Below are 22,940 nucleotides of genomic sequence, written 5' to 3'. Positions count from 1 at the left end.
CTTGCAGCCCCTACCACTCTGCACACTTGCTCCACTCTTTCCAAGACAGCTGGGGAAGCTTTGCCTTTATCTGTGGCACTGACTCCAGCTTCCAAGCAGCAGCAGCAGCAGCACCTCTGGGACTCGAGACTCACTTCTGCATCCCCTGGCTTCCTCAGGAGAAAGAGATTGGGCCATGTCCGGTCAGGGATGATGCATGGGCAAGTTAGGGGTGGGGATAGAAAAGGGATCTCTTGGAACACAGGGCTGTCTGTTTGAGCTGTGGCCAGCAAGAAAGTGATATCCACCTCTGGTATAACTGACTTAAAATAAACCATGAGCAGAAACTTCTAGAAAGAAGCACTGAAGCTGGGTCCTCTTTCCCATGCCCGGAGCCAGCCCCTCTGAGTGGATTATGGTTCCTAGGAAGCTGCTATCTGGGCAGGTTTGTCTTCTGGTGCATCTGACTATTCACGCTGCATTGTGATTCATATGTTTGTTGAAAATCAGAATTTTGTGTCCAGAATTTTGATTCTTTGTCTGAAAGGCTCACAGAAATGATATAGGCTGGATCCTCAGAATTGGTCTCAAGAAAGCCTGAGCTGGTGTTCCTTGAGTGGTCCCAGGATCCTGTGGAAGCTGTGTCTTGACTTTCCTGGGCCCTCACTCCTTGGAGACTGGTTGGTGATCATGGATTCAAATACCCAAGGGATCTTGGGGCTCTCAGGGGGCAAGTGGCTATGCATGTGGCAGCTCTGGTGGTGAGGACCACTCAGCAGGATGCCTTGGCTAGGCCTGGAGGCCCAAAGAGGAACATAGCTGAATGCCTGTCCCCCAGGAGCATGAGGTGAGAGACACACGTAAGTGACCCCCTCAGGTCTCATCCCCTTTGCAGCTTTATCTTCCATTGAACCTCGAATCTGCCGTGTAGCTTACTTACTCATTTATTTTTGTCGCCTCCCCATACACTCTAGAATGTAGAGTCCATAAGGGCAGGAATTGTTTGTTTGCTTGTTTCTTTTGCTCACTGCTGCATCCTTAGGGCCTAGGACAGGTGCATAGTAGGTACTTAAGTATTTGTTGGTGGAATGAATGAAATACTTGGAGGAAGGTCTGTGCAGGGCGCTGAAGATGTTTAGTCCATACTAAGGATTCAGAGATGGCTTTCTGCAGCCAGTGTGCCTAGCTGCGTCTCTCAGCATTAGCCAGGTGATTCCAGGTAGGAGGAAGAAGGCGGGTGTCACAAGCAAAGGCTCAGAAGGAAGGAATAGCCTGGTGTATGCTTGGACTTGTTGCCCTTCGTGCAGAAAGGCTTCTGGCTGTGGGTGCAGCTGCAGGGGCCCAGGCATGCAAATATTGATGAGGTAAAAGTAGAGCTTTGAGGTGGGTAAGGCCAGGGGACACACTCACTCTTGTGTTGGAATTCAGTACAGGACCAGGAGGGGGCTGGGGCATGTGGCAGCCTCTCCCAGTAACTGGACAGCCAAGCCTCCCTGCCTTCAACCCCACTGGACACAGAGCAGGGGCACTTTGGGAGAGAGGCTTAGGATCTTGGTCAGCAGAGGGACAGAAGAGGCCTGGCAACAAGCACCCCAGAAGGCACAGGACCCCAAATGTCAGGGGGACAGTGAATGATGGTGACTTCAATCCAACTCATTTCAGCTGCCCTTGCTCTGCTCCTGCCACATGGAGATGCTGCTGGGAAAGGGTTCCCTGCAGAAGAAGGCTTCCTTGTTCTCACTTGGGATGGTGCCCTGGCTCCACTTTTAGTCCAGACGGCAGAGGAGCCCCACCCTTGGCTTCCCGAGGTATGAATGGTCAATTTACAGGCTCGTGCTCAGCCGCAGTCTCTGAAGGCTACTCCCAGGGGCAGCCGGGTCAGGCCACAGGCTGAGCCCCACATTCTGAGCCTTCCTATTGAACCTGGGTCCCAAGTCCTATCGCCACCTGTCCTCATAGTGAGCTCCCCTCTCAGGCCCTTCCTGCAAGCAGTCTTCATCTGGAACAGTCTCAGTTCATCAGAGATGCTCTTGCGATGCTGAAGGTCAACAGGCCCTGGGGCCAGGGTCAGGCTTGCTTTGGTTCTGGGAGGCTCCTTGGCCCTATGCAAATGTGCCCACTGTCCCAGGCCAGCCCAGCAGAGCAAGGGCACAGGGCAGTGATGTTGAACTCTGTGGCTGTGCCTCCTTGGAGACCATTCTGTGGCCCGCATCGCTCCCAGTGGCGTCACAACACAGACTCACCCTACCCAGCTCCCGCGGGGGCAGAGGGCCCCTCTGAGGCCGGTCGGGAGCTGGCACTTGGTTCCGAGTTAGCAGTTCGCTTACACCCTGACTCTGCTACTATGGCCCCTCTGGGAAGTGCCCCATCTAGACTCGCAGCTCCTTCAAAGTCCAGCCCATGCCCCCAGGTGCCAAGGGTGGCTCTGGTGAAACTCAAGTGTGGGGTGGGCCTTGGCTAACCGAGATGTACTCCCAGGTTGGCATGGATGCGGGTGCCTCCCAGGCAGGTCCAGGCTGCCTGTCCCCAGAGGCCTGAACGGGGAGTAGGAGTGGGAGGGTGGGGAGAGGAGGAGGAAGCTTCCCTCTACCCTCCACCTTTGCTCTGCTTTACATCCTCCCCGCCTCCCACTGGATGGCTCTGTGTCCCACGCCCAGACCCGCCTTCAGCTGAGCTGCTTGATACATCCTGGGCTGGAGGGGCCAGTTCTTCCCTCGTTTCCACACAGGGTAGGGAGAACACATTTTGATAAAAGCTAACTTGGAGGTCGAGGTCAGAGTAGGGTGGGAGATAGATTAAATAATTTAGAATTCTTTTTCAAGGTAACAGTCTGACGTGCAAGGCTTTTTTTTTTTTTTTTTTTTTTTTTTAATTCCTGTATCGAAGTTGAACAGCAGCTCGATTTTTTTTTCTTAACTTTTGTAACAAATCCTAAAATTTCCCCAGGCAGATGGATGAAGCACAGATGAAGGTGGACGTTCCAATCTCATTAAAACTTTTCAAACCCATTGCACACTTTTCTACTCATCCAGTCATCATATATGAAGACAAAGGCCTTGTTCCAAAAAATAAGTTAGTTAAAAGGTTTTGTTTGGCTGTTTGAGGAAAAGAACCGAGATCTCCTCTTCGTTTGCTGCTTCATATTTTCCGGATAACGAATGAGTCAAACAATGAAGGAAACTGCTGGGGGCCGTTTATTCCTGTGTCTCAAGTTCCACTCACCCCGCTCCCTTTCTGGCCTCACTTGTCACCCCCACAGGTGCCCTACATATTTCAGAAGAATGTGGGGTCTCTCTCCCCTGGCCATCTGCTCTGGAGAAACCGTTCCCCGGGAGAACATGGCAGGATGTCAGGACACCCCCGGACCAGTGAAGAGGGGCGCCCTGCAGCTGTCAAGGGGACTCACAGTGGGGTCAAGGCTTCCCCTGCACTCTGACATCTGGACATTTGCCTGGGGGAGGGGGGTGATAAAGGAGAAATAAGTCATATTTCTTTGTACCTGCCTGTGTTCACTGAGTATTCAGGGAGCACCTGTTGTGTGACATCCAAGACCTGGGCTAGAAGAGACAGTTGTCCCCTTGCCCTGTGGGCCTCCCTCTGCAGGAGAATGCAAAGTTCGCACTGGGAAGACAACCACGGCAGCGCTGACACGGCCGCTCATTCCACGGAGCCTCAGCTGCCTTCTCCCTCACCCCCACCCACTCCGACCTGCGTGGGGCCACACAGCCCCCTTTGCCCCGTGTCCCATCTCTGGCACCCAGTGGTTAAACATCTAGACCTTGTCTTCTGAGTGACCAGTTCAGATCCTGCCTGTGCAACTTACCAGTTTGTGTGACTTCTTTTATCTCTCTGAGCCTCCATTTCCTTGACAATAAATTGGGGATTAGGACTAGAAATCACATCACAGGGTTTTGTGAAGATTAAATGTGACTGTGTTGGGAAGGGGCTTAGCTCAGTGCCCGGCATGCCAGGAGTCAGGGATTCTGCGAGTAAAACTTAACACCACCTGCCTGGAGCCCCTGGCAAGCTCTGGCTGGGAGCCCCCAGCTGCAGCAGGAAGAGGAGGGTCTTCAGCTCCAGTTGGAGAAATAAGACTAATTCATGGGAGAAAACAGAGGACAAATTAAGAACTAAATTGTGATACTGGCCACAAAGAAATTATGGATTTATATAAGAAGATAAGGGAGCACTTGGGTGGCTAAGGAGGTCTCAGGGTGTGTAGAGTTGGTGACCAACGGGACCAGAGGGATCTTCAGTTAAGTAAAGGCCACTCTTGCGAGGCTAATTTAGGGCCAGCTCAGGCTGAGCCAGCCCTGTGCAGCCCATGCAGCGGGCTCTGACGACCTTCTACGGCCCCAAGGCCGTTTGCACTCAGATTTATTAAGCACCTACTGTGTGACAGGCATACATTTATAGAACAGCTCCAGTTTCACAAAACGTTATTTTGGGAAGTATAAATATGACTTGGAGACTTGCTGTTAAATATATACCTAGAGGCTTCCTGGGTAGATAGATGTCTGGCAGAGCTGAAAAGCTGACTTGTTTTTCTGTGATGAGACCCCAGTTTAGAAGTTTTTCAAAACAAATCTAGGCTTGGTTCGGTATGATTTTACTCTGCAATCCCTGGCCCTCCCTTATTTATCTAGTCATGCAAGTCTTCCTTATTTAGAAAAAATATTAGTTACAAGTTGGGTTTTTTTTTTTTTTTTCATTCAAATACCCATTACACTTGGTTTTGTGGTCGTGGAGGAGAATGGACCATTCTTAGGAGATGCAGCTGAAGCGTTTAGGGCTGACGTGTCGCCGTGTCTAAACTCACCCTTCAAATGTTTCAAAGGCTGATAGACACAAAGAGAACAGGGCAAAATATTAGCAACTGTTGAATCTAGACGGAGGGTTCATCAGAGTTTGTTGTCCTATTCTTTGCATTTTTCTCTCTGTTTGGAAATTGTCACATGAAAGGGTGGAGAAAACCCATTGACGTCTAAGGGAAAAGATGAGGTAAGAGGAATAGCCATCCTCTCCTGGCCGGTGGGTTTGGGATCTAGCCTAGGGCACTTCCTGTTTCATGCCTGGAGCTGGAGAGGCTTCCCCTCACACTTCAGGGTTCTTCAAAACTTGGGCCATTCCCACCTCTGATTTCTGCTCTCTGCCTTGGGGTCTCCTCTGTGCCTCTCCCTGGATTCATCCTCAGCCTGCTGGTTTTTCTGAGGGTCCACTAGACCCTGCCTCGGCTGCCATGGCAACAGAGGAGCAGCCCCCGGAGGAAGCTGAGAGAGGCTGGAAAGCAACCACTTTTAAGACTTCTAGATGTGGGTTCTTTTGGGGACATGTTGCATGAACCTTGAGAACCCCTGAGCAAGCACCTGTCAGCCCCAAGTTTCAGACAGAGGGCTGGGGCTGGGGAAGAGGACCAAGTCCCTCTCCTTAGGTTTGGAGGGGGAGGCTGAGGAGGCAGGTCCTATGGAGGGAATACGGTCACAACAGACTTACTGAGAGATTGATGTCTTCCTGATGGAGTTTCAAGGGTAATATAAACTCTGAAGCTCTTTTGACCTTATTTGCTAACTTTAGACCTAACCTCTATGTAGCACGCGATGGCCTTGAGTAATGAAGTGCTCATTCATTCCTTCCATGCTTACTGACTGATGCTTATTTTGGGCCCCACATTCTGCCAGCACTGGGGACACAGGGCTCCACTTCAGACTGCAGTTGCCTCAGGCACTGGGGGAGGAGGTGGGGGTCAGGGCAGGCTTCCTCAGAGGGGTGGGACTGGGGCAGGTAAAAGAGGGCTTGAAATTAGACAGAAGGAGCTGCTTTCTTGGGGGGTGGGAGTGGAGACACCGTGCGTGAAGGCCCTATTGGATCAATGCATGTTCTCTCGGTGAATGGAGAGTACTGGGCCTCGGTCAAGCTGGGAAAAACCTAAAATTAGCCTGACCAGCTGGGCCTGGGCTGTGCGGGATTCCCCCTTACCCCCCTGGCCTCCTCAGGTTTCAGAAAGCATGAGTGTGTGTGCAGGAGCAGCGTGCTTTGCCCAGGTCAAGGCGGGCGGAACAGAGCACTGGGCCCAGGCAGGGCTGGGGATGGAGGCGCAGCTCCCAGCAGGGACGTGGTCCCCCAGTCCTGTAGGGCCTGACAAGAGCGAAGGGGGAGCCCCTGCCCTTTCCCTCTCCTTCTTGATACCACTTCCCCCTTCGCTGGTCCGTTCCCCTTCCAGATCCGCAGGCCTGGCAGAGTGGCCAGCGGCAGGTCAGATCACTGCCTGAGCCAGCAAACCGGAGCCTGGGGCAGGGCAAGCTTAACCAAGGGGCAGAGGCCTGGACAGGCAACTTCCCGGGGCACTGGGGGAGGAGCGACCAGAAAACCGCATCCTCACCCACGGTACCCTGTGCCCGCCTCCTTTCTGACCTTGCCTGAAATTCGCCCGTTACTCACCACCAGCAAAGAGTGGGTGCTGACATCAAGCCTTAGAAGCTGTTTCAGAAGCTAACCTTGCTTTAGAAGGCGCTGGAGCTGGGCTGAGCGGTCAGGAGCAGGAAGCAGGCGGGTGCGGAGGTGGGAAGGAGACGGCCCAGCCTGCTGGTGGTGGCAGACGTGGGGGCTGGGTAGCTGCCTCTTTAGTGTCCTCCACCCCTTGCCCATGCAGTGCCCGTCCCCACACAGACAGCCGCAGTGGGATTCCTCTTATGGGCTGAATTGTGCTCCCCTGGCCCCGATTCATTTGCTGAAGCCCTAACCCCCAGTACCGCAGAATGTAACTTTGGGAGATACGGTCTTTAAAGAGGTAATTATGTAAAATGAGGGTGGGCTCTAATCCAATACGACCAGTGTCCTTATAAGAAGAAGAGACTAGGACACAGACACAGAGAGAGGGAAGACCGTGTGAGGACACGGGGAGAAGACGGCCGTCTGCAAGCCACGGAGAGAGGCCTCGGAAGCAACCAACCCTGCCAACTTGATCTTGGACTCCTAGCCCCCAGGACTGGGAGAACATAACTTTCGGTTGTTGAATTCCCCCAGTCTGTGCTACCTGTCAGGGCGGCCCTGGCTGACTAACGCAGCCCCCTCCCCACAATGCTCTGCCTGGTGCCCTCTGGCTTCTCATCTTCTTCCAATATGGGGCCTCTTCGCCTGGGTCACCAACCCCAGCTTCCACATGGCTCTAAGATGATTTGCAAATGCCACCTCTGGTCATGAGGTCTCTTTGTCTGCAGCTGTGCAGGAAGCTTCTGGAGAATGAAGCAGCACGGAGCACAGGAAGGAGGGCCCAGGAAGGCTTCGGAAGAAAGCGTGATGATCGCAAGCCTCTGACACCCTGCCATAAGTCGCTCAGCCTCAGCTAAGGGCAACAAAAGCCCTTCCGTACTGAGTCGTTGGAGCCTTACTGTGTCCCCTGCACCTGCTAAGCACCCCACATGCCTGGCAGCATAACTTGTTGACATGCTAATTTGGGATTCCTCTCTCCACCTGCCTGCCTGTACCCACTTTCCAGTACAGCGCCGTGTTTGCATGTCCGGGTCTTGGGAATTGGTGGAGCCTAGAATGGCTGATTACCAATGACAAATTGGCTATGATTCCCGAGGAATAATATTAAAACTGGTGCACAATGCCTGCTTCCCAGTTTGACATCCTTTCTTTGGCAGAGTGGAGGGGGAAAACCTCCAAGAATCAGTGATAAGGGGCATTGGCCAACTCCAGCCCCCCAACCCCTGCCATGGGCAGCATGCTCACAGTGTCCGGGAGCCCCCAGGGTGAGTGGTAAAAGTGGAGGCTGCAGGATGCTGGTGCACAGGGGCCCCACGTGTGTGAATGAGACAGGAGGGTATGTGGTTAGAGAAGCAAAAACACCTGCTCACCACTGGCCTGCCCACACCACGCAGGCCCTACAGACCCGCAGCCCTAGGCTCCGTCTCTCTCAGATCTGGACTCTCCTGCCAGTCCTGTGATCATTGCTGCTGCTGGGGGTGGTCCTGGGCCAGGCTTGTGGCTCCAGCACTGGCCTCACCGGGGGTCTGATGCACCTCCCCACCCCCACCCTCACTGTACTGAGCTCTGCAGAGAGCAGCGTGCTAGGCATCTACCCAGTGTCTAGTTTCCCCTTCTTTCTACTAGCAGAACCCTGATTTGGGGGGAGAGATAGCAATGTGCCCAGCTAAAACACTTCCTAGGATCCTTTGTAGCCTTGTGGACCTAGTTCTGCCCAATCGAATAAGAGGGGAAGTCAGCAAGTGGATATTGAAAAAGGAACTGACTCAACTGATTTGTTCGTCAGCTCTTTACCTCTAATTGCTGACTTTCCCCTTTCCCCTTTCTACCTTCCTGGAAGACAGGTTGGATGCCTGGAGGTGCAGCAGCCATCTTTCAACCATGAGGATAAAAGCCAGGGGCTGAGAGTGGTGGAGGAGAAATATAGAAGGAATCTGGCTGACACCCCTCAGTAGTGGCACCGGCCCTTGACTGCCAACTCAACTTATTTTTTGCACAAGATTAAAAAAAAAAAAAAAACTCTCTTTGTTTAAGCCCCAGTTACTCCAGTTTTCAGTTACTTGCAGCTGAACATAGTCCTAACTGATACACAGTCTTCCCTGCACAAAATCTGATAGCTGCTTCTCAAACATCAGCACCTACCCCAGCCAACCCTAGAGCAGCTCTGCCCAAGGATGGCCATGCCTTCCTGACCCCACCACCCTGAGATGATGGCCCAGAGGAGTGCAGGATGTAGGTGCAAAGGCTCAGAGAGGTTAAGTGACTTGTCCTGCGTCACACAGCCAGTAAGAGCAGAGTCAAGTGTTAAGATAAAATCTTCTGTCTCAGAGGCACCGTTTCTTTTCTGCTACTAGGGTGGGTGAGGGTTGACAGAAATGTGGAAGTTCACAGACCAGCGAATTTGATGTGATTCCCTAGGAATAATAATAATAATAATAATAATAATAATAATAATAATAATAATAATAATAATAATAATAATAAACAATAGATCTAAGCCTCTTTGAAGGCTTTGGCAAATGTTGCCTCAATGAAGTCTACTCTGAGCACTCTATTCAAAATTTCAATCCTTATTTCCTGATTCCATTACCTTGTTCTATATTTTTCCCATAAAATTGATCACCTTCTAGTGTACCATGTAATTTACTTTTTTTAAACATTTTTTTATTGATTTATAATCATTTTACAATGTTGTATCAAATTCCAGTGTAGAGCACAATTTTTCAGTTATACATGAACATATATATATTCATTGTCACATTTTTTTCTCCATGGGCTACCATAAGATCTTGTATGTATTTCCTTGTGCTATACAGTATAATCTTGTTTATCTATTCTATAATTCTTAAATCCCAGTCTATCCCTTTCCACCCTCCGCCCCCTTGGCAACCACAAGTTTGTATTCTATGTCTATGAGTCTATTTCTGTTTTGTATTTATACTTTGTTTGTGTTTTTTTTTTAGATTCCACATATGAGAGATATCATATGGTATTTTTCTTTCTCTTTCTGGCTTACTTCACTTAGAATGACATTCTCCAGGGACATCCATGTTGCTGCAAATGGCGTTATGTTGTCAGTTTTTATGGCTGAGTAGTATTCCATTGTATAAATATACCACATCTTCTTTATCCAGTCATCTGTTGATGGACATTTAGGCTGTCTCCATGTCTTGGCTATGGTAAATAGTGCTGCTATGAACATTGGGGTGCAGGTGTCATCCTGAAGTAGGGTTCCTTCTGGATATAAGCCCAGGAGCAGGATTCCTGGGTCATACGGTAAGTTTATTCCTAGTCTTTTGAGGAATCTCCATACTGTTTTCCATAGTGGCTGCACCAAACTGCATTTCCACCAGCAGTGTAGGAGGGTTCCCCTTTCTCCGCAGCCTCTCCAGCATTTGTCATTCCGACTGGTGTGAGGTGATACCTCATTGTAGTTTTGATTTGCTTTTCTCTGATAATTAGTGATATTGAGCCATGTAATTTACTTTCATCATGCTGGCTGTATGATGTCTGTCACCTCTCTCCCCATCCCCAGGATGAAGTCCCACACAGATAAGGGTCTTGGTCTGCTTTGTTCGTGAATGCATTCTAAGAGCCTAAAATAATGCTGGCATGAAGAAGGTGTTTGTTGAACTGAATTAAATAGCGACGTTCCCTGAGAACCAGCTATTAGGGGCTGAATTGTTTCCTCCTCCCAAAATTCATGTGCTGAAGTCCTGACACCCAGTACCTCATATTGTGACTGGATTAGGAGTCAGGGTCTTTGAAGAGGTGATTAAGGGAAAATGAGGTCTTTGGGGTGAGCCCTGATCCTACGCGGTTGGGTATCCTTATAAGAAGAGGGGACCAGGACACAGACGCAGAGAAGGAAGACCATGTGAAGACACAGACAGACTACAAGCCAGGGGGAGATGCCTCTGAAGAATCCAACCCTGCTGACACCCTGAGTGTGGACTTCCAGCCTCCAGAATTGTGAGAAAGTTAATTTCTGTAGCTTAAGCCACCCAGTCTGTGGTTCTTTGCTGTGGCGGCCCTAGCAAACGAAAATAGCGCCAAGCCTCGCTGTGTTGGAAGGGCTTTGCACAGCTTGTCTCCTTTGAGCTTAACCACAACTCTAAGAGATAAGTCCTTCCTTCTCAGATGCAGAAACTGAGGCCCAGGAAGTGATGATGAGGGGGCCTGAGGAAGGCTGCATCTCGGGCTGCTGGGGGGAGGGAGCCCCAGCCGCTGACCCACCAGGGCCCCCTCCTTATCTGGGGTTTGGTCCTGTCCTCCATCTACCCCGCTCCCAACCCCACCCCTAAACGGGCCTGTGTTGGACCCCTCACCCCCAACCTGCTCTACCAGCAGCTTTGTGCAGAGTCCTGAGATCTGAGATGCTGCCTGGCGCTACCAGAAGAAACAACTCTCTACGGAACCATTTCAGACACTGAGGACAGTGGAGGAGGAGAAGTAAGGCAGCTTCGAGGGGAAGCATTTCCTCACTGTCCCTTGAAACCGCCAGTCCTGATGCACTGACTCGCAGGCCTGTGCAGAGGCAGATTCTCCAGGACGAGGGTGTGAGGGTCCCACAGGTTCTTCAGCTGCCGCTCCCAGTCAGGGTGACAGTGGTGGTCAGTATTTGTGGAGGTCCTACCAGGTGCCAAGCCTTGTCCCAAGTGCACGATGTCGAGTTTCTCATTTAACCCTCTGAGCAGCCCTCCGAGGTGGTCACGGATACCGTCACCACTTTACAGGTGGGGAAACTGGGGCTTAGGGGGCTCAAGTGACTATTAAGCGGTTGGGTCGGGATCCTGTCTGATTCTAGTGCTGGGTCCATTAACTGACGCCGGCTGTATCCCCTGCCACGTGCTGCCTTAGGCTGCTGTTTGTCGGGCCTGTTCCCTAAGCCCCTTGCTCTTTTAGGAAAGAATTCATGGGAAAGAGACGGAAACTCTGACAGCCCGCGTGACAAAGGTCTGAACTCCTGAACACGTGTTCGGTAACCTCCCCTGCCTGTGCCCCTCCCCCGCTGATCCCTCTACCTGGGAGCTGTGATTGTCCCCTCTGTCTGATGTTTCCCCCTCCAAGGCCACCCCATGCTCATCCCAGCTAGGGTCACAGGGAGGAGGAGGTGCCCCTGCTGCCAGCTCTCTGTCATCGGTAGTAGTCTGTTGAACAGCCTGGTCAGTCCACAGCAGTGGGGGAGGGCATTGTCCAGGACTTCCCAAGGATCAAGGACCACCTGGGGACAGTGTGAAGCCAGACCTGTGGGTCCTGGTTGGTGGCCCACTTGTGCTCTGCCCACTCCCCTCTGGCCTCCGGGGCCTGTGCACTTTACTCACTGAAAGAGTGCCCAGGAGGGCCCTCCGGGACCTTCTGACCACGGGCTGTGAAGCATGGTTTCGGGAGTCTGGCCGGGAGCCTCTGCCTTCCCCTGCTGGCCGCACAGCCCTGGACACTCTGCGGGTCGGAATCTGGGTGAAGGTGAACCCGGGCAGGCCCTTCTCCTCTCCCCAGAGCCAGAGGGCAGCTGCCTGTGACCCAGCCGCCTCTCCCCGGGGTGAGTGTGGCAGACTGGTGGGGGGGACCCGTGCCCTCTGTGTGTGTGTAGGGGGGCCACAGGGGATGGAGCGCGTGTGTCCGTGAGCATGGCCACGTCTATGGGCGAGCCTGGCCCCCGGCGCGTCCCTGCCTCCGACGGGAAGGTGCTTGGCACAGGAAGAGGGCGGTGGTGTCAACAGGCCAGGCTGGGACACAGAGGCAGGTGGACTGGATGGCCTTGGTGGGAAGCCAGAGGGCATGACGAGGCTGCCTAAGGCTGCGCCCGCTTGGCCGGGTCTGAGGAAGCGGCGGGGCCCCAGTTCCGGGCGCACCGCCCCCTCCGCCGCCCTACCTGCCCATCGGGGCCGCTCCAGCTGCGGCCGGGGGGCTGGCTTGGCGTGGCGGGTGGAGGACCACACGAGGGGCGCCGCTGTGCCTCCTGGTGGGGCTCTCCCTTCCACCCACACTCACCCTGCCTTATGGGCTGGCTTCTGGGCTCTCCTTCAGGAAAAGTAGTGTAACTGCCTTTCCCTCTGAGCCCTTCATAATTTGCAATCCACTAACCCCTGTCTTCCCTTATCAAACACCCAACACCCCGTGTCTCATTTCCTGGATGATTCTGCAGTTCTAGAAATGATAACCTGTTAATGTTCTGCAAAGGTGCTTTCTGTCTCCCCTGGAAAGTGAGCAACATATATTTTGAGATTCCACAGGACACCTCTGGCTACTTCCAGCTGGAAGGGGCAGAATGAGAGGACCCAGGGCCTGAGTTAGACCGGCTAGGCAGGGTGGGGTGACTCAGACAATGGGGGTGCTTTGAGAAAGCTGGGCGGGCAGGCGCACGGCGGGTACTGGGAGGGGTCTGAGAGGGCAGCGTTGGTGCATTCCTGTTGGGTGGTTGGCCATGGTAGGAGAAAGATGGGAAACCAGGAGCAGGGGGTGGGTAGGGCGGGGGGTCCAGGGACGGCAGCAGAGGTCTGGCTAAAGATGCGAAAGGCACACCAGGCCAGGCAGAGCCGTTCTCAGTGGGAGCTGAAGCGTGGGGCAGGGACTGTCCCAGGAGCTGTGGTCACCAGGGCTGTGGCCGAGGGTCCCAAAGGCATACTTGTGTGGCCTATGAAAGGCCTGCTCAGAGCAGGTCAAGGCTGTTGAGAGGGGTCACTGGAGGCTTGAGAGGAAGCAGGTAGCCTGGACCTATACCTGCTGGGCAGGTGTGCAGGTCGGGGCAGGGTCAGAGACAGAAGGATGAGGAACTTTCCTTTGGAAGAGCCTGCAGAGGGCGTGGCCACCATAGGGGCCACGAGTCTGTGATGGGGGTGCTACACCCAGAGCGGGGCTGGTGGTCGGCGGAGGGAGGTTCGGCCCGTCCAGGAAAGGGTCTTTGCGGGACATCTGCCGTCCGGTCACTGCAGGGCTGTGGCAGAGACCTGTGGTTTGGACGCAATGGCCACTGAGGGGTCTGGGTCTGGAGAGCAGAGGCCCCCACTCGCCTGCAGCCCCCTTTCAGGGGGGACCCTACCCAGTCTAAGAGCTGGATTCTTCCCTTCATGGACTAGTTCCTTCCAGATGCCTGTGAAAACCCTGACATGTGCAGGACTCCGTGGAAGCAGAGCCCGGCTTTCAGCCCCACGACAAGGCAGAAAGGCCAATGCACCCAAAGACGCGAAGACAGAATGTGGGCTCCAGAGTGGGGCTGTCAGGTGGCCGGGGCCATGGAGCAAGAGGCCCGAGCTAGGCCTTGAGGGCCGTGTGAGCCGCAGAAAGGGAGACCAGGGGGCCAGGATCATGCGGGGAGTGGCGGCATGAGAAAAGCCTGAAGAGCCACAGCTAAAATGACACCAGCTAAAGCAATGAGGGATTAGCACTGTGCCCCCAGTCAGCAGGGCAGGGAGGAGGCTGTGAAGCGCTGGCTCCGTGGTCTTCAGCACCGGAGGTGGGTCTCCAGCAAACTGTGAAAGGCGGCCTGAGTTTTGAGTGTCAGCCTCCTTTGGAACCAACCCAGGTGCCCTTTTGCATCCCTTCTGCCCTTCAACCCCTTCCCTGTCCCCGTGGGCAGGGCTGGACCCCTGGTGGACCCAGCCCTCCATTGCCCGGCCCTCCTGAGCTGAGACCCTGTGTGACGGCAAGACAGCTCCATTTTCCTACAAGCCCCGTCCCCCATCTGCCAGGTACCACAGTGCTGGCCCCACTCTACAGTGGATTAAGATGTCCTTTCACTTCTGCCTGGCCGTTTCCACTGGGGGTGGTACCTGGAGAGGGTCAGGGACAAGCTCCTGTGAAACTTGGGGGGCTGCTTCAGCCTCTGGAGAGATGCCTGGATCCCGTGGTTACTCCAAGAGTGCCCTAAGGCACTTTAGAGAGTGCTCCAGAACCCAGGTGAGGAAACCTAACCCTGATCCCAACTCAGAGAGGCCAGCGCATCATTCGAATGACCATCCATGCATCAAAACCTGCTCCCTGTCCAGATGTAGCCCTGTCACCTACCCAGATGTTAATCTCCTCACCTGCTTTGGGACACCCCTCCCACACATATCCAAGTGACCGCAGTTCATTCGACCCAGACTCTACCCCCCACCCCCCAGGCCCTCATCTTCTCCCCTGTTGCCTGTTATTATTACGTTAGTCTCTCAATGTCTGGCTCCCCTCCAGGCGCTCCCCTTCAGGGCCATTCTCCAAAGAGCTAAGCAAGAATCTTTTAGAAGTGCAAACCCCATCACCCGAGTTCCCCTTAATGCCTTTCACTTGCCTTCTAGATAAAACCCCAATCCCTCAGCAGACAAGGCCTCCTCCCTGTGGTCAGCCTGTCCCTCTCCCCTCCTGGCCACTTCTTGGACCTCAGGGCCCAGGCCTCAGAAATCTCCCCCTGAAACCCCTGGACCTTTCTCTCTTGGAACCACGACACTTTTGTACCTGACCCCTCTGCCTGGGACACCTACTCACCCCAAACTTTTTATTCCCTCCTAACTCCAACTCACCTTGAATTTTATTTCCAATGTTTATGTCAAATCTTACTTAGTTTTGTTTTTGTTTTTTATTTTCTTAAGTGGAAACGTCTATTGTGCTTGTCGGTGTCCTGCCGGGTGGCTCTGCTCAGGGTCCCTGGGTCCCCGCCTTGGGATGCCTTCCTCACTCCCCTTCTGGGTGCCTCGCACCTGGGCTCCCTGCTGCCTCTGATGAGCACACGGGTAGTTACCCCTGTAATTGTTCATGCCTGTTGGTTTCTCAATATTTTTTCCTCAGTACCCAGTAGTTCCTGAATTATGTCAGGTGTTAAGAAAGGTATTAATTAAAATATCTTTAATGCATATTCTATTTCAAAGCTATAGATCCAAGTGTGTGAATCTTTAAAATTAAAATTTAAAAGAGCTTAATTATTCTACAACTCAATTTCTATCTCAAACCCCCTTCCTGCCTCATGGCGGATACTTTAGCCAGGAAATCCACCCACTCTGTGACTCCCCCTCCCCCATAGTCCAATTTATGCTTTTTATTCTATTTTCTTCCCCTCACTTCTGTAACAGGAACCAAGTCAGGGTGCCTCTCTGAAGTGTCCGGACACTGAGGGGAAGAGCTGGTTCCCTGGAGGCCGTGCAGACACGCCCCTGACGTCTGCCGTGTCCTTTGTCTGGCAGTGGACATCTGTCCCCCAGCCTTTGCTGAGATGCCTTCCCGGCAAATCCAGAAGACAGAAGGGAGCAACCACTGATTATGGGCCGGTGGCTTCAGTCATATCAAAGAGCACCGTCCCTCAACAAACCCCAAACCTCAGGATTCTACCTTGAAAGGGGCCTTAGAGCAGAAAGGGTGGATGTGAGTAATAACCCGCCTGCTTCCCACCTCCTGGCTCCAAAGTGGGGAGGGGCTGGAAGAGAGGCTGAGCCTTGGAGAAGGTGCCCCTTATCTGGGGGAGCACAGTAATGAGACTTTGCATATGAAGGAGCCCTGTGGGGCCCGGGCTGGTGTAGGAAGTTCTGGTGGTAGGAATGGTTCTGCATAACAAAGAGGGAGGGATATTTTTGGAGTGAGTTGGGGGTGGGGTTCAGGGATTGGCCCAGCGGGTGAGTGGAGAGGGTGGAGCCACTGCTGGCAGAAAGGCCAAGGGACTTTGTAAGAATAGGGACGCCTCCTTTGTCCCTGCACCCAAATTGGAGTGCTTATCCTGGGAACAGAAGGGAGGCTCTTTCCATCTCAAGTTCAAACTCCCACTCTCTTGCCCTTGGGGAAGCCCTGGGGGAGGTAGCCTGCGATCCTGGTGTGACTCCAGCAAAATGATCAGTTGTCCCCTGTAAACAGACAGTTCTGGGAAGGGGTCAGCTTTGAGGCACGAGGTCACTTGGACAAACCTGGGGTATGGAGGAGTCAGCTCCCCAGTCTCCTCTATAAACACATTTAGCACCTGGGGTGATTTTAATACAGATTGTACACCAACCACCTGTAAAAGAAAAATGGTCCCCAAACTGGTTGGGGACAGAACTTTTCTTCTGTGATGCAATGAGCAATTTCCTTCTGGAAAGACATCAGCATTCCTGATGAATTGCAGGAGCAAGTTTCTGATAAGCTTTGATGGAGTTAAGACTGGTGGGAAACCAGTGCTCAGCCCACCCAGCTGCCCCTAAGAAGGAGGGGGTGGCGGCTCTGCCTCTGTGCATCTGAGGGGACATGGAAATAGTTCTTTCCCAGCTGCTTCCACAAAGAGAGGTTAAAACACAAAAAACATGCCCTGAAATAGCAATGAAATGTGTGGTAGAGGGTCCACTTGACTCCAACTAGGACTCAAGATAGAAACGGGCTTATGGCGACCTGTATGGTCAGATGGGTTTGGGGAGGGAACGCCACACGCTGAGGGATGAGGGAGCTGGACCCCATGAGGGTGACCGTTGTCCATACAGGTGATAGTTGCCTGGCCTGCCTCCCTCCGATGTTGTGATGATCAAATGACATAAGGATCAGATGGTAACATAATTGGAAAAGTAGGAGGTGGTTTGTAAATCAGGGAGTTAGTATTAATCTCATCCGACTCAGAGATGACCCGCCCCATGCCAGAAAAACTCAGGATGCAGGATCCACCCCAGCCTCCCTAAAATAGGCCTCTTTTCTATGGCATGCAATTTCCCCATCATCCAAAGATGCAGTTCCCCCTGTGCAATTTCTCTATGATTTCTTCATGATTTCTCCAGCTCTAAAGCCCTCTGAAGTGCGTGGCTTCCTTCCTTCCTGCAGCAGCTTCCTCACCCCTCTCCTGTAGCCTCCCGTCCAGGCTCCCCAACAGTCAGTCCAGCCCAGGCCCTCCCCAGCCTGCTGCCTGCTCTTCAGCAAAGCCAAGGCCACCGGAGCTGGTATTGGAAGAAAAGGGTTAGTCGCTGCCGTCTCAGCTCCTGGCAGCCCCGACCAGCCTCTCCCCACCCCCAGCTCAGGCACAACGAGGATGTCTGTCTCCCTGCTGATTATGAGATAGCTCATGGCTGTTAGGTCTGCTTGAATAAGTCCTTTTGTCTAAGAGAATTTTCCCATGTCAAACATTTAGTCTGTTGTGTTATGGGTCAGTGAGCAAAGAGATAAGTCTGAATTCTTAAACAACCTTGTGAGCACAAGACATCTGCCTGAAAGGCAATCAAACAACATCTGTCACACTGTCCTCAACTTTCAAGACCCTTTCTTAAAAAACAAATCATCGTTTTATGTTTACATGTCTTTTAAAATTCAAATATTACAGAAATATATACTTTAAAAAAATGGAAGTATAGTGAGTTACAATGTGTCAATCTCTGGTGTACAGCATAATGTTTCAGTCATACATATACACACATATATTCATTTTCATATTCTTTTTCATTATAGGTGACTACAAGATATTGAATATAGTTCCCTGGGCTATACAGAAGACATTTGATTTTTTAAATCTATTTTATATATACAGAAATACATACTCCGGAAGATGGAAGTCCCTCATAAATCTGCACCTCCCTTTCCCCCTCCTTCCAGTACCAGAAAACTACTGTTAATACTTTGGAGTCTGTTGCTCAACTTTTCTTTTCTGCACCTACTAACATAGATATTATTATTATCATTAACTTCTTTTTTAAAATATATTTTTACTGAAGTACAGTCAGTGTACAATATTGTGTCAATTTCTGGCATCATTATCTTTTTTATCATCATACCATAGATATGTTTTGCAACTTGCCTTTTGACTTAACATATAACTTGTTTCAGTACTAGGATCTCATTTTTAAACAATTGTAGTGTTCCATTGAGTCTATGAATAATCATGTATTTAATGAGCTTCCTGTTGACAGATACTTGGAACTCAACCCTTTCCAACCCAATTTTTCCTTTATATAAACAATTCTGCAGTGGATACGCTGGCACATACTTTTGGGATACTTGTGAGAGGGTTCCTAGGAGTACAGGCTACGTTTCTAGAAGCAGAAATACTGAGTGAAAGGTAGAAACACTTAAAACTGAGTAGGAATTGCCATATTGACTGGGCAAGCATGGATTTCTTGCAGGTAGAAAGTGCTACTGGGCACCTAGAGGGGTCAGTGCCAACAATGGGAAGAAGCGGAAGCTCATCCGGGTACCCCTGGGAGTGTTTCCCCAGCTGCCTACAAGGCTTGAGGACCAACCCAGGAATAAACTATCGGTCTAGAAAGGAGTGAGCCATCAGCGGAGTGAATCCCAGGAAGGTGAGTCCTGAATGACGTGGACATTGTCTGACTAGCACAATCCTTTTGAGAGACACCCCTTCCCACTCCCCATCTCCAACCACCGAGTGCTAGTAGGAGCTGCTGATGCTGTTGTTTGCCGGCCTAGCCAGGGGTCAGCAAATACAATCTCTGGCTGATTAGAAGCCTTCCCTAGCGCTTTTTGATTGGGAAGTAAGAGAAGAGAGGTCTTGTTCCAGGTGAGAGGTTGGAAATGCCTGAGTCCAGAGTCAGCCAGGGGCCATGGTTTCTACCCTGTAGAGGAAGCCATTTGGGGAGACTGCAGTTGACTCCCAAACAGAAACTGAGACAAGAGGCAAAGAGAGCTCCAGAGCCTGGTGATAGAGGTTCTGATTCTTGCCTTCCCTGAGGCCCAACGGCTAGTCCTTTTGATATGGGACAAATAATTAGATTTGCTTGGTTTTGACCTTTGTATAAATGGAATTATACGATTTGTACCCATTTGTCCTCTTTGATGCAACAGTAATCAGTGAGATTCATCCACGTTGTTGCACGTGGCAACAGCTTTTTCAGTTTAACTGCCTCGTAGTATCCCAATGAGCTTGAGTACATACCTCTGAATAGGATTTTGGGGCCGCGTGATAACTCTATGATAACATCTGAGGAACTGCCAAACTGTTTCCCAAAACAATTGCACCATTTTTAAGTTCCCACCAGCAAAGCATGAGAGTCTCAGTTTTTCTACATTCACATCGATACGTGTCATTGCCTGTCTTTTTGATTACAGTCGTCCTAATGGGTATGAAGTGGTGTTCCACGGGGGTTTTGATGCATGGCTAGTGATGCTGAGCATGTTTTCATGTGTTCGTTGGCCATTTGTTAATCTTCTTTGGAGAAAAGCCTATTCAAATCCTTTGCCCATTTAAAAATTGGGTTATTTGTCTCTTTCACTAATGAATTACAAGAATTCCTTAAATAGTCTGGATACTAGACTCTTATCACATGTATGATTCGCAGATATTTTCTCTTATTCTGAGGCTGACTTGTGTTTTCAAAAGATCACTCTGGTTACTCTTTCGGCAGCAGACTGTGGGGAGAGGGCAGAGCTGAAGTAGGGAGAACAGACAGGAGGCTAATGTAGTCATCCAGATGAGAGACGATGCTGGTCAAAACACATTCGGAGTCTCTGAGTTGTAAAGCAGAGCCTTGGGTCTGGTCTAAAATCTCTGTCTGGTTCTGGCCCTGGCACTGCCTTTGACCCTCCCCGGTTCTGACCTGGTTTTTTGTCTGCAGCTTTGCTCACCCCTACCTGATTTCAGTTTATGTCCACGTCTCCATTTTCTCTTTAATTTCCTTATATATTAATTTCATCTCACCAAATTGTGGGCAGTTTTGTGTATCACCCCACATTCCCTCTGTAACGGACACAAAGCGTGGGGAAATAAAAGGGGTAGAGAGGGAAGCGGGTGCACAGACTCCTGGGCTTTGTGGACTCACAGAAGCTGGACTCTTTCTTCTGATGCTTGCCCTCCCTTAGTTATTTATCTGGCCCTGCTTTCTGGTTCCACTCCCTGGATTCCCAGTTGCCCATGATGTACTGCGAGCCTGGTAAGGGACTCAGAAGTGGAGGGATGCGATAGAAAGCCTTGGGGGACATCCCACAGATACTTGAAGACACAGACACTCCATTCTTTTTCTATCTGTGGGGCAGCCCCTTCCGAATCTGCATGTCACTGAGCTTTAACAGGCACGCGTCGAGCCCTGGACACCCTACTCTCCTCTCCGGGAGTTAAGAGTGGCGGCTACAAAGCTTGCTGGACACAAAGACTGTACCCAAGATTTGATTGAATTTTTACATATTAGAAACAAATTATTAGAGATAAAAACTTTAAAGAACTATCATGTAAGACGGCCAGGGCTGGGACTACGGTAAAGCTAGACCCAGACACATCCGGGCACAAAGTTTAAGGAAGCATTCACTCTTCTTCTAATCTCTTGTTTTACTCTGGTCCTGACCTTAAGAAAGTAAGAAAATATCAAATACCCAGGAAAAAAATCTAATGAAAGAGATTTAAGATTTCTATAATGAATACACTGAACATTTAGAGAGAATTTAAAGTAGGACAAAGCAGGTGAAGAGCTATACTTTGTTCATGGATTAGAGGACTAAACATTGTTAAAAACTAAATGTGACAGTTCTTCCTAAATTCACCTATAGATTCAGGGCAACAATAAAAATCCTAACTTGTGACTTGGTGGTAATTGAGAAGACGATTCTGAAATTTATACAGAAATCCAAATAATTTAAAATAGCCAAAGTAATTCTGAATAAAAACAAACCTGGAAGACTTACACTACCTGATTCCAAGACTTACTATAAAGCTACAGTAATCAAGACAGTCTGGTGGTGGTGCCAGAATAGACAAGTAGTCTGATGGAACAGAAAAGGGGGTCAAGAGACTGTCCTCATATTTATGGTTCTTGAATTTGTGGCGAAAGCTCCATGGCAAGTCAGTAAAGAAATAATTTTTTTCCAATAAATAATGTGGGTCAGTTGAACAACCTTATAAAAAAAATTAATCTTGACCCCTTACCTCACACAATATACATTAATTAATTTGAGATGCATCATAGTCCTAAATGTGAAAGTTAAAGCAGTAAGTATGATGGCTTATCTTGACCTTGGTGGTGGTTATATGCCTCTATGAACATGTTATAAAAGTTTGTCCACTTTCCTACAATTCCTCCAGCAATATATCTACGTTGTACACTTTTCTAATTTATGAATTATAGTCCACAGCAAAATTTATTTAATAAGTATAACAGGAGGCTGTTGCTCATGCTCTGCTTACAGATCGAAGGGGCTCTGGCCACAGCCTGTGGCTGGGAAGGGCAACAGAGGCGGTGGCTCAGGAAAAACGAGGCTGCGGTGGTGGTGGTGGTGGTGGGAAGATGTCGGGCAAGGACGAGCAGCAGGAGCAGACTATCGCCAACGACCTTGTCATGAACCAAGTATAAGATGGGGGGCAACATCGCCAACTGGGTACTTCGGTCTTTGGTGGAAGCATCCTGCTCAGGTGTGTCAGTACTGAGCCTGGGTGAAAAAGGTGATGCCGTGATAATGGAAGAGACAGGGAAATTTTTCAAGAAAGAAAAAGAAATGAAGAAAGGTATTGCTTTTCCCATCAGCATTTCAGTAAATAACTGTGTATGTCACTTCTCCCCTTTGAAGAGCAACCAGGACTATATTCTCAAGGAAGGTGACTTGGTAAAAATTGACCTTGGGGTCCACGTGGATGGCTTCATTGCTAATGTGGCTCACACTTTCGTGGTTGATGTAGCTCTGGGGAGTCAAGTAACAGGGCGGAAAGCAGATGTCATTAAGGCAGCTCACCTTTGTGCTGAAGTCGCCCTACGCCTGGTCAAACCTGGAAACCAGAACACACAAGTGACAGAAGCCTGGAACAAAGTTGCCCATACATTTAATTGCACACCAGTAGAAGGTATGCTGTCACACCAATTGAAGCAGCATGTCAGTGACGGAGAGAAAACTATTATCCAGAATCCCACAGACCAGCAGAAGAAGGATCATGAAAAAGCTGAATTTGAGGTCCATGAAGTATATGCTGTGGATGTTCTCATCAGCTCAGGAGAGGGCAAGACTAAGGATGCAGGACAGAGAACCACCATTTACAAATGAGACCCTTCTAAGCAGTATGGCCTGAAAATGAAAACTTCACGTGCCTTCTTCAATGAGGTCGAAAGACGTTTTGATGCCATGCCCTTTACTTTAAGAGCATTTGAAGATGAGAAGAAGGCCCGCATGGGTGTGGTGGAGTGTGCCAAACATGAGCTGCTGCAGCCATTTAATGAGAAGGAGGGTCAATTTGTTGCCCAGTTTAAATTTACAGTTCTGCTCATGCCCAATGGCCCCATGCGGGTAACCAGTGGTCCCTTTGAGCCTGACCTTTACAAGTCCGAGATGGAGGTCCAGGATGAAGAGCTCAAGGCACTCCTCCAGACTTTTGCAAGTCAGAAAACCCAGAAAAAGAAAAAAAAGAAGGCCTCTAAGACTGCAGAGAATGCCACCAGTGGGGAAACTTTAGAAGAGAATGAAGCTGGGGACTGACGTCGGTCCCATCTCCCCAGCTTGCCACTCCTGCCTCGTCCCCTTCCCACCTCACCCCAGGCTCTGTGAAGTGCATTTCGTCTTCTCCACCCAGGACCACCAGCAGAGCGGGGTCTCCCTGTCCTCATCCCAGTCCCCCAACCCACCCCCTTCCA

General features: G+C 50.6%; 1 pseudogene; it reads left to right on the top strand.

The window, feature by feature from the left end:
• Nucleotides 1–21,608: 21,608 nt before the first annotated feature.
• On the top strand, nt 21,609–22,940 carry LOC105093761 (proliferation-associated protein 2G4-like; annotated as a pseudogene).

This window comes from Camelus dromedarius, chromosome 4 (assembly GCF_036321535.1).
Source record: "Camelus dromedarius isolate mCamDro1 chromosome 4, mCamDro1.pat, whole genome shotgun sequence".
NCBI classification, from domain to species: domain Eukaryota; kingdom Metazoa; phylum Chordata; class Mammalia; order Artiodactyla; family Camelidae; genus Camelus; species Camelus dromedarius.
This window is presented reverse-complemented; position numbering and strand designations above follow the sequence as displayed.